The sequence below is a fragment of the Mus musculus genome, chromosome 3 (assembly GCF_000001635.26).
Source record: "Mus musculus strain C57BL/6J chromosome 3, GRCm38.p6 C57BL/6J".
NCBI lineage: Eukaryota > Metazoa > Chordata > Mammalia > Rodentia > Muridae > Mus > Mus musculus.
Genome location: NC_000069.6, coordinates 58,208,016 through 58,215,852, shown reverse-complemented (window position 1 = coordinate 58,215,852; position 7,837 = coordinate 58,208,016). Strand labels below are relative to the sequence as shown.

The 7,837-nt window shown below is 40.5% G+C and overlaps 1 long non-coding RNA gene across 1 annotated transcript; it reads right to left on the bottom strand.

Moving 5' to 3' along the window:
• Positions 1-2,481: 2,481 nt before the first annotated feature.
• Gm40057 lies at positions 2,482-3,934 on the bottom strand. The gene is made up of 3 exons (XR_867322.1): positions 3,857-3,934; positions 3,337-3,485; positions 2,482-3,032 (listed from the first exon to the last, which is right to left on the bottom strand). It is a non-coding gene; the product is annotated as a predicted gene, 40057 (long non-coding RNA).
• Between the last annotated feature and the right edge of the window lie 3,903 nt (positions 3,935-7,837).

Below are 7,837 nucleotides of genomic sequence, written 5' to 3'. Positions count from 1 at the left end.
GAAGAGCGTCAAAGATATGGATACAAGGGAAAAATTCCTGAACAGAACACCAATGTCTTTGTTGTAAGATCAAGAATCAACAAATGGGACCTCATAAAATTGCAAAGCTTCTGTAAGGCAAAGGACACTGTCAAGAAGACAGAAAGGTCACCAACAGATTGGGAAAAGATCATCAATTCTACATCTGATAGAGGGCTAATAACCAATATATACAAAGAACTCAAGAAGTTAGACTCCAGAGAAACAAACTACCCTATTAAAAATGGGGTACAGAGCTAAACAAAGGATTCTCAACTGAGGATACTAGATGGCCAGAAGCACCTAAAAAATGTTCAGCATCCTTAATCATCAGGGAAATGCACATCAAAACAACCCTGATATTCCACCTCACACTAGTCAGAATGGCTAAGATCAAAACTCAGGTGACAGCAGATGCTGACGAGGATGTGTAGAAAGAGGAACATTCCTCCATTTTTGGTAGGATTACAAGTTGGTACAACCACTCTGGAAATCAGTTTGGTGATTCCTAAGAAAATTGGACATAGTTCTACCTGAGGACCCAGCAATACCACTCCTGGGCATATATATACCCAGATGATGCTCCAACATGTAATATGGACACATGCTCCACTATGTTCATAGCAGCCTTATTTATTATAGTCAGAACCTGGAAAGAACCAGATGTCCCTCAACAGAGGAATGGATATAGAAAATGTGGTACATTTGAACAATGGAGTACTTCTCAGCTATTAAAAACAATGAATTTATGAAATTCTTAGGCAAATGGATGGATCTGGAGGATATCATCCTGAGTGAGGTAATCTAATCATAAAAGAACACATATGATATGTACTCAATGAAAGAAAGATGAAATTTCAAGACCTGTAATCATATAAAGTACTCAGAAATTGCTGGTTGTTTGTGAGCCTAGAGGCTGCCTGGGGCTGAGAACAAAGAAAAACAAACCCGGGCATGCCCCATAGTTAAAGCATTCCTGGAAACAGCTTGACCATAAAGATAAAGAGGAATGTGAAGACATAACAGGGCTATCTGAACTGAGACAAATTGGCCAGATACTCTGCTAGCATTGATAAACATCCAACTCACAGAACTCTGACACCCTGATCTGCACGAACATATCATTTTTCTGCTGATGTTTGAATAAGCCAATAGTGTGTCGCTATGCTGAATTCCCTACCCCTAAGCCCTTTACCCCATAAAATCCCCTAGCTTTCGAGCCTTGGGGTCTGAACTTCTGGGCTTCTGGGCTAATATCCACTTTTCAGTAAGTGCATATCATGTGTGTCCTTTTGTGACTGTGTTATCTCACTCAGGATGATATACACCAGATCCATCTCGGAATACCCAAGATACAATTCACAAACCACATGAAACTTAAGAAGACCATAGTGTCGATACTTCTATCCATCTTAGAAAGGGGGAATAAAACAACTATGGAAGGAGTTATATAGACAAAGTGTGGAGTAGAGACTGAAGAAATGACCATCTAGAGAGTGAAGAAATGACCAGCTAGAGACTAACTCACCTGGGGATCCATCCTGTTTATAACCACCAAACCCAGACACTGTTGTGGATGTCAACAAGTGCTTGCTGTCAGGGGCCTGATACAGCTCTCTCTTGAAAGGCTCTGCCAGGGCCTGACAAATACAGAAATGGATGCTCACTGCCATCCACTGGACTGAGCATAGGATCCCCAATGAAGGAGCTAGAGAAAGGACCCAAGGAGCTGAAGGGGTTTGCAGCCCCATAGGAGGAACAGCAATATGAACTAACCAGTACCCCCAGAGCTCCCAGGGATTAAACCGCCAACAGAAGAGCACACTTGGTGGGACTCATGGCTCCAGTTGCATATGCAGCAGAGGATGGCCTAGTCGGACATCAATGGGAGGAGAGGCCCTTTGTCCTATGAAGGCTGTATGCCCCAATGTGTGGGAATGCCAGGGCTAGAAAGCAGGAGTGGGTGGGCTGGTGAGCAGGGGGAGTGGGAGGGGATAAGGGGAGGGTGTTTTTCTGAGGGGAAACCAGGAAAAAAATGTTAACATTTGAAGTGTAAATAAAGAAAATATCCAACAAAATAATCAAAAACAAAACAAAAAATATTATAATTAACACAATAATCAGTATTGTTTTAATAATAAACATAAATGATAATAATAAACAAAAACAACCTAAAATATCAGGTTGGCAAGATGCCGCAGTGGGTAAGGGTGCCTGGGAACCTGATGAATCCCTGAGAACTGTGTGGCAGGAGAGAGATTCAGTTACCGAAAGTTGTTTTATGAACTCATAGACATGTCATAGCAATGGTGCCCCACCCCACACACATAAATAAGTGAATAATTAAATAAATGTAATTTTAAAAATTCTAAAATTGGAACTATAATAAACAATATAATATAAAATATACTGTAACCTAAATTATTTAAGTTAATAATTATTTATCTCTAGAATGTTCCATCTAATATTTTAGAACATTAGCTAATCATAGGTCATTGAAGCCATAGATGAAGAGTTACTATCACATATATTTAAAAAGGAGGAGTCAATGCGACCTGAAACATTCTACCACTGTATAGTCTAAGGCACTTAAGAGTGAGCTCAAATGTAATGAACGTACAGGAGCTTTCATGGCTGAAAACAGTCATCAGCTCAGCTGTGCATAGCATTATCCCACCGTAGTTGCATCATTTTGGAGAGGAGGCAGTAGGATGTCTACATTCAGGGACAGTCTGGGCTAAAATGGATTTTAGGCCACCCCAGGTAACACACACACACACACACACACACACACACACACACACACAGCACAACAAGGACTTATCAGTAGAAAAGTTGTCTGTGAGAAGTGTTGACCGTTCCTGAGAGCACAGAAGGAAGGAGAGGTGAGCAATCCGTGTCCTCCTCTACCCACTGGCACAGTCCAGCATCACAGGGGCTGCAAGGCGAACAGCTACATCTCCAAGGTCCTTTCCCACACAAGTTTTAAATGAAGTCCAGGAAATGAAATCCCTCTACAAGATATGGAAGGTGAAATACAGCAGAGACCATTCATAGTACAGTGGCAAAGGCAGGCTTTGACAAAAATGAGTTTTTGTTGTAGAAAACTTCACATTCTGAGGCCAGCCTGGTCTACAGAGTGAGTTCCAGGACAGTCTGAGCTATACAGAGAAACCCTGTCTCGAAAAACCAAAAAGAAAAAAAGAAAAAAAAGAAAGAAAGAAAAAAGAATACTTTACATTCCATTGTTTAATGAACAGCTTTGTGACATGGGGTAGTGGAGTCTGACTGCTGTTTATCATTTTAATTCTTTCTTACCTGGAGACAGACTCTTTAGCCCAGGATATCCTTGAGTTTGATACACAGCCAAGGATGACTTTGGTCTTCCTACCTCTCCATCTCCAGTCCTGGGGTTATAGGCATGTCTAACCTGTGAGGTGCTATGCTTTGAGTCCAGAGCTTTGTACCTGTTGGGTAAACACTCAAACTGAGCCCCAGCCCCAGCTCTGGATAGTGATTTCCTGACCTCTGGTTCACAATTTCAGGATTATAATCTCAAAACTGACTAGTCATGTGACCTTCCATGTCTTTATTTGCATTTCTGCACTGCTTCCAGTGATTTTTGCTCTGGCTATTTTTATGTCAACTTAATACAAGCTAGAGACATGGGTTAGGTGGGAAGCTGTTTGGGAAAGTTTAGGAGAAGAAGACTTGTTAGAGGAGCTCTGTCACCCTGGGAGGCCTTTGAAACCAAAAAAGCCTCATATTAGGGTTCCTATTGCTGTGTGAAACACTATGACCAAAAGCAAGTTGAGGATGAAAAGATTAACTGACTTACATTTTCACATAGCAGTCAGTCTTTGAAGGAAGCCAGGACAGCAATTCGAACAGGACAGGAACCTGGAGGACAGGAGCTGATGCAGAGGTCATGAAGGGGTTCTGCTTACTGGCTTAATCCTCATGGCTTGCTTAGCCTGCTTTCTTATGGAGCCCAGGACCACCAGCCCAGGGGTGGCACCATACACAATAGGCTGGTCCCTCCCCCATTAATCACTAATTAAGAAAATGCTGTACAGGCTAACTTTCCACCTACAGCTGACCAACTATTCAAAATACTGCTGAGAACACTTTTCATTCAAACCACCATATTATGAGCCAGTGTCTGAAGAGACTAACCTGACACAAATGTAGGGGGCATTTGTAAATCTCTTTGTGCTTTAACCAAATGAAATAATTTCTCATCATTTTGCTCGTAATTTCCATGTATTCCATTCAAATCATTCCCACATCAAACAAAAAAATCAGTCACATGCTCTAAAAATCCTACTTCAAAGATCTGGGCCTGCCATAGCTTCTTTGCTAGAGCCTTGGCTCTGGGCTCTTCTTAAGTATCTGCTCCATACCCTTCAGAAACAATCCTGGCCTCATCTACCTCCTCCATCCCCTGGAAGTTGCTTACCTACATCCCTGCTTTAATGGAAGGCAGAAGCACTCAAGGACACCAGACTGTTGGAGAGGAACTGCCTTCTGCCTGCCAAGGACAAATGCAGACACACAAAGCAAGATCAAGCAAACCTTCACATCAAAGAGAGCCCTGCCCGGGCTTGCCAAGAGCAGGCTACTTCTGAATATCTCACTTCAGACTTGTTAGTATTCTTAAGACCCAGAGGCCCATGTTCTCCCAGCCGGGCCACCCTATTCAGTTGGCACTCTTGTTCTCTTTGACACCCGAAGCTCAGGGCACTCCTTAAATCTGGGTTCAACCACTTCAATAGAGCAAGGTGTCAAATGTTTACAATGTATAGCCATCAAGAAGAAAAAGCCATCAGAAATATTTATTCTGTGGTCTCTGTCTAAGTAAGAGATCGCAATAGTCTTTAGTACAACACATAGAAAGAAATCTCTGCTTAAGATTTCACGAGTCCAAAAGCATAAGAAGTAAATTGTCCTATTGTGGGGCAGGAGCTTCAGAGAAGGCAGAGCACACTGCTGAAATGGACCCTGTCACCAGGACCAGAGGGGAGAATAGTGTGCCAGACAGGAGGTCGGAACAACTCAGAGTTCTATTAGGATCAGCATGAGTTTAGGTTCTGTAGCTTTCAGGAAAGGAGAAACTTATTTTATATAATGAACAAGGATGAGGAAAAACAGAAAAGGGGGAACTGGAAGAAATGAACGAGTTAGAAACTCCAGAAAACAGAAAAGCTTTCTGTTCTGGACACTCAAATGCTATCCTGGAGAGATCCAGTCATTACAAGGACCATGGGAGTCTACATGTTTCAAAGTCAAATATTGTGATAGCTGGAGGGAGGCTCTTTTCCAAGTTACTACTATTTTTAATGGTAAAAAGAAGCTTAAAAATTTTATAATTCTATTTTGAAATAATTTTAGTCACAAAAATAGTTTGAGAATTCTTTATGTTCTTCACTCAGCTTCCTTCAATGTTGCATGCGTTTACAAACATGGATTTGTTAGAACCAATGCATTACCAAATTATTTTTTGAATGAGGAAAACGTAAGACTCATAAATATCAGGGGACTTCTCCAGTCACACAGCTGGTTAGTGTAAGTCTGTACCCTCAAGTCTGGGCCTCTGTGTCCAGAATGAAGGGTTAACTCACAATGTAGTTAGTGATGTTCAAGACACCATGGTCAGAGCACACATCTGCAGCCTTATTAAGCACAGTATTTTTTTTTTAATAGGCTGACTTCAGCCCATTGCCTAAGATCTTCCACTGTGGCTAATCCCAATGCACTGTTCCAACAACTTCCCAGAATGGTGTTAATTAGAGAAAAAAGAAAAGAAAAGAAAAAAAAAAAGGTCTAGAGAAAATTTCTAGTAGTGGGGAGGAAGTAAAGATAATGTCTTTTTGAACTTTTAGCTTTTGAGCATTTTCAGTGACCACTGAGTTCTTAGCCAGGGGTACATGGAAGGAACTCAGGCATTCTGTGGTGAGAACACAATTGCATCTTTTATTAGTGCTCAATGAAACAAGGCAGGCAATGGCCCATAACAGTGCTTTCAATACCTGAACTTTGTTATAGAAGTGAGTCCATATTACATTATAGATGTAGTTATATGTCGTAGATTGTTGAAATACCTTCACCTTCATTACCACTTTTAAGTGATGGTAGTTTATATATATGTCTATGTCTATATAATATATATTAAGTATATGTGATTGTAATTCAATATTATATATATATATATATATAAAGTGAGATGGTAGTTCAAATGTGATACATATACATATATGTCTGTGTGTGTGCTTCTAACTTTTAATGTTAATAAATGAACATGTATGTCATGATACCAAAGATTTTTATAAATGTTCTATAATAATATTTTAATATAATTGGATCCCTTTATAATTATGTTTTACTTAATAAAGCTGCCTTTGTCACTGTTTTATTGCTATGAAGAGAATTCATGTCCAAGACAACTCTTAAAGCCATTTAACTGAGAACTTTCTTACAGCTGCAGAATGGTACAAGCATGTTGGCATGCTTGGCATTGGAACAGTAGCTGAGAGTTATCCTGATCCTCAGGCTGAGAGCAAAAATGGTCTGGCTTGGACTTTTTAAACTTCAAAACCCACCCCTAGTGACATACTTCCTCCCACTAAGACCACACCTCCTAATCCTTCTAATCCTTTCAAACAGTTCATTTCCCTAGTTACTAAGTATTCACATATATAAGCCTCTGGGGACCATTCTTATTCAAATCACCACATCAACTAAAGGCATTACAATATGAGATCTATGGAATTGACCCAATAGGGTCCTTAGCATGTGAGGAGTGACAAGTTGCCAATCGATTTTAATGTCACTGTTCCTGTGCCCCATCCCCTGTGGGCTCAGAGTGACAGAGATGCTCCTTTCTCACTCTGGCTGGATAATGACCAGTGTTTCTTGACAAAATATGTGCTTATAATTCCAGGATGCATCAGCTCTTGAAAGCTGGTCTGACTATATTACAAAATGCAGCATGAAGAATCTATTCCTTGGCATTATAGTTAAAAATAAAGGGAGTTTGTGATGCTTATATTAAGAAGGTGGTACTCTTATGCCCTATGATGAAGGACTAGTTTATGCAAAATGAAATCAATTGCTTCAAAGCTAATTTTTCATGGCAAATAAATATTCATAGTTACTGTTGTTAAGCAGAGAATGACAGTCTTAAATCTGAAGGTACCATTTTCTACTTCTCAAATAGATCCAGAATTTTAAGGATGACAATCCTCAAGATCTGTCAGATGTAAATGAAACAAGTATTTTCTTCCTTCCTTTAATAAAAAAATGGGTTACTATTGTGTGAGTGTGATGTATCTGTGCATGTGCGTGTGCGTGTGCATGTGTGTGTGTGTGTGTGTGTGTGTGTGTGTGTGTGTGTGTGTGTGTGTGTGTGTTGTATGCATGGGAGTGGTCAGAGGGAAACTTTGTAGAATCTCCCCTTTCACGTTTATGTGGGTTCCAGGCCTGGCCCACAGGTAGTCAGGCTTGTACAACAAGCATCTTTAGCTTCTGAGCCATCTTGTTGCCCTAAAATAGGTATTTGTAGAAGCCATTCAGAAGGCCGAAGCTTGGAATATCTTTACCAGATGATGATTGAGCTTTAGTTTTTACGTGCTTTCTTTCCTATCTCCTGCTCTTCCTTCCTTCCTTCCTTCCTTCCTTCCTTCCTTCCTTCCTTCCTTCCTTCCTTCCCTCTCTCTCTAATTTCCTCCCTCCACCCCTTTCCTCCTTCCTTTGTTCCTTCCTTCCACCCTCCTTTCCTTCTTTACTGTATTTTATTGGAGACAGGGTCTCACTACATAAC